Genomic DNA, 6,057 nt, shown 5'->3' on the forward strand with positions numbered 1-6,057 from the left:
TTCAGTCGTCAATTGCACTATCTCAGGCCCCAATAGCTGTCTTTCACCTACTTCAGACCAACATAACGGAGTCCTACACCTTCTTCCATACAATGCCTCATAAGGTACCATATCAATGCTAGACTGATAACTGTTATTATATGCAAACTCCATTAAAGGCAAATGCACATCCCAGCTACTTTGGAGATTCAGAATACTAGCTCTTAACATATCCTCCAAAGTTTGAATTGTACGTTCACTTTGACCATCTGACTGTGGATGGAAGGCAGTACTGAAGTTCAATTTAGTTCCCATTGCATCTTGAAAACTAGGCCAAAATCTTGATGTAAAACGAGGATCTCTGTCAGACACAATAGAAATTGGCACACCATGAAGTCTCACAATTTCTTTGACATACAACTGTGCCAACTTTTCTAACGAGAAAGTTACCTTCACTAGCAGAAAATGGGCTGATTTCGTCAATCTATCTACAATTACCCATATAGCATCATTACCATGTTGTGTACGAGGCAATCCACTGACAAAGTCCATTGTAATGTGCTCCCACTTCCATTCTGGAATAGAAAGCGGTTGCAAAGTACCAGCAGGTCGTTGATGTTCGGCTTTGACTTGTTGGCAACTCAAACATCTACTCACATATTCAGCTATTTCTCTTTTCATCCCTTTCCACCAAAAATGATCATGAAGGTTTCTGTACATCTTTGTACTCCCAGGATGCATTCCATAGGAGGAATCATGAGCTTCTTCTAATATCTCCTTCTTAATATCACTAATATTTGGAACACACATTCTATCTCCAAAAATTAGCATACCATCTATTGAAATCTTGTAATCAGTACACTTTCCTTGCACAACTTCATCTTTAATCCGCTCCAAGAACTTATCTTGACTCTGAGCTTCTCTGATTCTATCCCTAAGAATTGGTCTCACTTTCAACATTGCACATAACACTCCTTTATTTTTACAAGTCAACTCTACATTCAAAGCCCTCATTTGAAGTAACAAATGCATTTTTACAGATTTAATATAACTCAAACTTCCAACATTCTTGTGACTCAAAGCATCAGCTACAACATTAGCTTTACCCGGATGATATTCAATTGTCAGATCATAATCTTTCAGTAGCTTAATCCATCTTTTTTGCCTCAAATTTAATTCCTTCTGACTCATTATGTACTTCAAACTCATATGATCAGTGAAAATGCGACATTTCTCACCATAAAGATAGTGTCTCCAAATCTTCAAAGCAAACACAACAGCAGCTAATTCAAGATCATGTGTCGGGTAATTCAATTCATGTGGTCTTAACTGTCGTGATGCATAAGCAATTACTTTATCATTCTGCATCAACACAATTCCAAGACCTTGCCTTGAAGCATCACTATATATTGTATACCCTTCACCCACTACAGGTAGTGTCAACACTGGAGCACTAATAAGTCTTGACTTTAAAGTATCAAAACTGTTCTGACACTCGGGTGTCCACTCGAATTTTACTCCCTTTCTCAGCAACTGTGTCATTGGAGAAGCTATAAGTGAGAATCCATTCACAAACCTTCTGTAATACCCTGCTAACCCTAGAAAACTACGCACTTCATGTACATTCGACGGTGCTTTCCAGTTAGCTACAACCTCAACTTTCTTAGGATCCACTAGAATTCCCTTAGCTGATACCACATGCCCCAAGAACAAAATTTCATCAAGCCAAAACTCACATTTACTAAATTTGGCATACAACTGCTTCTCTCTCAGAATCTGCAAAACTGTCCTCAAATGCTTGTTGTGGTCTTCCTTACTCTTAGAATACACAAGAATATCATCAATAAACACAATTACAAATGTATCTAAGTAAGGTTTAAATATTCGATTCATCAGATCCATAAATGCAGCAGGTGCATTAGTTAACCCGAATGGCATTACCAAAAATTTATAATGCCCATATCGAGTTCGGAAAGCTGTTTTCTGAACATCTCCTTCTCCGATCTTCAACTGATGATATCCGGTTCTCAGATCAATTTTTGAAAATATTATTGCCCCTTGCAGCTGATCAAACAAATCATCGATTCTAGGCAACGGATACTTGTTACGGATTGTAACCTTATTCAACTAACAGTAATCTATACACAACCGCATTGTTCCATCTTTTTTCTTCACAAACAACACCGGAGCTCCCCAGGGTGACACACTAGGTTGTATATATCCCTTATCTAACAACTCTTGCAACTGTATTTTTAATTCTTTCATTTCTATCGGTGCCATTCTATATGGTGCTAGGGATATAGGAGCAGTACCCGGCTGTAAGTCAATTGCAAACTCGACTTCTCTTTCTGGTGGTAACCCTGGTATCTCATCTGGGAACACATCTGGATATTCATTCACAATTGGCACATCTTATAATTTAGGAGGTTTTTCCCTGCTGTCTATCACATATGCTAAGAAAGATTCACACCCCTTCATTAACATTTTCAAAGCTGTCATAACAGAGACTATATTTCTATGTACACCTCTCTCGCCTTGAAACACATATTTTTCCCCATTAGCTAATAACAGATGAACTTTCTTCCTACAAACAGTCTACTAAGGCTTGACACTTAGATAATGAATCCATGCCTAATATCACATCAAATGTTTGAACCATTAAAGGTACCAAATCCGCATGTATAAAGGACTCTCCTAATTTTACTTCATAATTAGGATAGACATGTGTACATACTAAAGATTCTCCCATAGGCATGCTAACAATTAAACATTCAGGCATCAATTTCGACTCCCACATTACATCAGACATAAATAAAGGCGACACAAAGGAATGCGTAGCACCAAGATCAATAAGCACATAAGCATCTTTTCCAAATAAAGAAATCGTACCAGTGATAACTTCTGCAGATGCAACAGCTTCTTGTGGAGTCATAGCAAAAACTCGAGGTTGAGTTGCAGCTCTATCCGACTGAGTACCCTGATTTCTAGCTCCCTGAGAAGTATTACCTGCTCCTCTGGCCATATTGGTACCTCTACCATTACCACGACCATTTCCTCTTCCAACTGAATTACCTCCACTTGTTCTGTCACCATGTGATCCTCGACCTCTCCTAACAGTGTTCAATTTAGGACAATTAGTACGTACGTGCCCTTCTTCACCACACTCATAACATGAAATTCTTCTTTTAGATTCTGTTATCCTCCCTGATGACGGGAAATCCTTTTTCAAGTGACCCCTTCCTCCACACTGATAACACCCCAGAGATCTTTTCCTGCATTCTCCAGAATGAAATTTCCCACACTGAACACATTTTGGACCATTACCACTACTAGAAATGGAAGGACTATACGAAGCTTGACTAATAGTATCAGATGCTCGGAAATTAGTACGGCTCACAGGTGCTCCTCTTGTGTTCTGACTCTGAGTTTGACCACCTCGAAACTGAGATGATCCCCCTTTCACAAACTTGGATCTCCCAATATCCCCTGACTGCTTCTGACTGTTCTCAGATTCTAACTTGCCTTTCAACTTTTCTTTCTGCAATGCTTTTTCCACCTAGCCTCGGTAATGTATACCTTCATACAAGCTCAGTTCATTCTGATAAAATGCACTCAGACCATCTTTGAACCTTTCACATTTAACTTCCTCAGTGGGAAACCACTGACTTGCATAACGGTATAAATCATCGAACTTATCCACATACTCCCTGACAATCATAGTTCCCTGTTTCAAATTAAAGAACTCATTCCTCTTCGCTTTCTGAAATGATTCAGTCAGATATTCTTTCATGAATTCGCGTTTGAAAACATCCCAGTTTAAACCTTCAGGATACAAACCCCTAACTCTAGTTAACCATGTATCTGCTGGCCCATGTAATAAACCAAACACGGTCTTTACTTTATCTTTAGTACTTAACTGCATAGTACTAAAGGCTTTTTCTGTAGCTTTTAGCCAATTATCAGCTTCCTCAGGTTCAATTGTACCCCTGAAATCAAATGCCCCACAGTTTTTGGCATCTTCAATTAACTCACTAGGCCTTCGACGTGCCTCACGTGTTTCCATCATAGTTACTAAAGCTTCAACTAATGTTCGGGGTTCAAGCTGCAGGATTTGTGCAACTTGTGGCATTACGGCTTGTGGAGCCACAGGTGGTACGCGATGTTCAGGTTCGGGTGGTATTGGTGGAGGATTCACTGGTTGATTTTCTGGTGGTTGTCTTTGAGGTTGGGAAACAGGTGGAACTCTAGCATCAGAGGCTACACTATCCTCTGTTCTCACGGGACCACATCCCAATTCTCTTTTTTCTACATTTCTACCTCTACGCCTATTTAGAGGTGGTCGGCCACGTTGTCGTCTTGGATGCATCTATATGATGAACAAACTATTACAATTTATATATGTGATATGCATGAATAATATTTATTCAACTTCTCAATACACTTTTAGTAAGTTATATACTTGACACAAATATACCTATATATATATATATATATCTATACTTATGGACCAACCTATTGCTCTGATACCAAAATGTCAAACCCGATCCAAAATAGAATCTGATATGACAGTGAGACATTACCACAGACGTGAACGAGTCGGAAGTAACATCTCAACAACCAAATGTTAAGAATTACAAATCATGTTTGAACTTAAAAACATTTTCTACATATACTTTTACATTTGTAAAAGGTCGAAAATCATTTATAATTTCCAATTACGAATCATTTTCTCGTGTGTTTTACCAAAACGAGTTCGAAACATAGAAAATTACTCCAATTCTAACTTGTTAACTTTTAATTTGCCTAATCTCACAAATTAACACCATACTTGGACATTCAAACCAAAATCCGGCATACCACAACTTTATGTTCGATTCAAAATGGGCGACGTAAGTTCCTACATATTCACAAGCACAAAAAAACGCCTATATCTACATGTACAAAATGGTATGCAATACCCCAGAAGACGACTTGGACAATCGTGGCCGTATCCAATCCTCGCCCTAGTGTCGAACACTTCCATCAGTACCTCGTACTTCTTCGCCTAAAAATATTAAAACATTTGAAAATATGAGACAAAAATCTCAGTAAGCAACTATCAACTATAAAAACTAGTTTTTACGTAAAACAACTATATGTATACATTTGTGAAAACATTTAACCAAACCAAACCTTAAACTTATTAACTTGTAAACAACATCAAATTAAAATAGAATGTTAATCAATAACCTCAAATCAAACTTAATCAAAACACAACGATTCTTATATAAACATTTACTAAAAACCGAAGTTCGAATCAAATTCAATATCGTATCCATCACCGAGTATCCCCTCATAAATCAATCCACAACACGCAAACATAATCGAGACGTCTCTTTAACCATACCTAATCCCGTATTGGTCTTACCCAACACTTCGCTGCCAATACCCGACTAGGTCTTTAGACTGTCTACACAGGCCATGTTCCTCACTGAACATGGTCTTCAAATATCAAACCACCCGTCAGGACTACTCCTGATGGATACAAACTTTACCCAAAATCCAACCAAACTTCAATTTCATCAAATAGATCCAACTTTACTACAATCATCAATAAATCGAAATCCAACATTTACTGAACCAAAATAGCAATTGAACCCTGAAGAAATCCAAAATATCATTAAAACCCTTAAAGAAATCCAATTGAACACTAATTGAACCAACATAACATTAAAACCCTTAAAGAATTCCAATTGAACACTAATTGAACCAAATTCCAATTTGAACACTAATTGAACCAAAATAACATTAAAACCCTTAAAGAATTCCGATTGAACATTAATTGAACCAAATTCCAATTTGAACACTAATTGAACCAAAATAACATTAAAACTCTTAAAGAAATTCAAATCAACATCAATTGAACCCAAATAGCACTTAAACCCTTAAGAAAACCAATTCAACATCAATTGAACTAAATATCCCTTAAGAAAACCAATTCAATATAAATTGAACTAAATAATAATCAAACTCTTAGGAAGAACCAATTCAACATCAAGGTAAAACCAATTCAACATCAAGCTAAAACCAATTCAACAT

The sequence above is a fragment of the Euphorbia lathyris genome, chromosome 7 (genome assembly GCF_963576675.1).
Source record: "Euphorbia lathyris chromosome 7, ddEupLath1.1, whole genome shotgun sequence".
In the NCBI taxonomy this organism is placed as follows: domain Eukaryota; kingdom Viridiplantae; phylum Streptophyta; class Magnoliopsida; order Malpighiales; family Euphorbiaceae; genus Euphorbia; species Euphorbia lathyris.